We start from the raw sequence: 1,646 nt of genomic DNA, 5'->3' as shown, positions 1-1,646 counted from the left end.
TCTTATTGATTTTCTCAATTGTTTTCTTGTTCTCAATTTCATTTATTTCTGCTCTAATCTTTGTTATTTCTTTCCTTTTGCTTGTTTTGGGGTTAGTTTGCTGTTCTTTCTCCAGTTCTCCCAAGTGGACAGTTAATTCCTGTATTTTTGCCCTTTCTTCTTTTTTGATATAGGCATTTAGGGCAATAAATTTCCCTCTTAGCACTGCCTTTGCTGCATCCCATAAGTTTTGATATGTTGTGTTTTCATTTTCATTTGCCTCAAGATATTTACTGATTTCTCTTGTAATTTCTTCCTTGACCCACTGGTTGTTTAAGAGTGTGTTGTTGAGCCTCCACATATTTGTGAATTTTCTGGTGCTTTGCCTATTATTGATTTCCAACTTCATTCCCTTACGATCTGAGAAAGTGTTGTGTATGATTTCAATCTTTTTAAATTTGTTGAGACTTGCTTTGTGACCCAGCATATGGTCTATCTTTGAGAATGATCCATGAGCACTTGAGAAAAAGGTGTATCCTGCTGTTGTGAGGTGTAATGTCCTATAAATGGTCAACAAAAATCATGCCCACTGTAGATGAATAAGTGTTTCACTGGATCTCCAAAGACTTTTGTTGTGGACAAAGGTGAGTCCTTCCCCAGTGCAGGCAGAGACATGTCAGGGGCACCAAGACTTCAAGTAAAGAAAGAGTTGATTGGCAAAGACCAGCCTTGTTGGAGCCAGGGCCAGGCCCTCTGATCTGTCTCCCTGAGCTCCAAAGGTGGAAAGGTAGGTGGTGTCTGTCAGGGTGGAAAGGTGGAAAGGTGGGTGGTGTCAGGGTGGAAAGGTGGGTAGTGTCAGGGTGGAAAGGTAGGTGGTGTCAGGGTGGAAAGGTAGGTGGTGTCAGGTGCCGCAGGTTAGGGGCTGGATAAAGGAGTGGTTGCCCTGCACACGCATAGCCCCAATCATGCCAAACACGCTTCTACAAGCATCAGCTCTTCAGAAAACAGCATCTAAATCCCTCCCAGAGATGGAGGATTTACTCTTATTATGAGCTAAAGGTGACAGTAGACTAAGATTTCACCTAGCTGGGCTGTTGCACCTCTGGCCCTGGGGCACAGCCTTCAGCCCCGCGGCTTCCAAAACAGGACGTGATACCAGAGGTCAGGCTCAAGTCACTTCACTGGGCTTCCCAGCAGGGCACAGAGCTCTGCGGGGGCCGATGCAAGTCGGGACCCGGGAGGGACAGACAGTTGCAGGTCTTATACATAGCAGATGCGGAGATGCTTGGTGAAGGCATCGTGGACCAATCATAGGCAAGTTAGAATGATGACCATAATTGGGGCTAGCTGCAGACGTTTGTTACTGATCTATCGACCTTTACTGCGCATGCCAAGGGACTTTCCTGCTGGCGCAGGTGACTGCCTCACTCAGGTCAGTGGCTAGCGGCTGGCCGTGGCTCGCTCTGGTGGCCTGTCACAGCTTATATTTTCTTGGGTAGCCATAGCAGGGACGTGTGTGCAGGTGGTCTTGGCGGTCCTGCAGGTAAGGCCACGACTTCAGGTGAGGTGGAATCAGCCGGGACATGTGCATACCTTCTAAAGTGCACACGGAGGGGTGAGGTAGGTGGCACTAATAAAGGGCAATGAGGCCAACCTGTCTCCACAAT

The sequence above is a fragment of the Tamandua tetradactyla genome, chromosome 8 (genome assembly GCF_023851605.1).
Source record: "Tamandua tetradactyla isolate mTamTet1 chromosome 8, mTamTet1.pri, whole genome shotgun sequence".
NCBI classification, from domain to species: domain Eukaryota; kingdom Metazoa; phylum Chordata; class Mammalia; order Pilosa; family Myrmecophagidae; genus Tamandua; species Tamandua tetradactyla.
The sequence above is the reverse complement of the archived record's forward strand: the minus strand, read 5'-3'. Positions refer to the sequence as shown.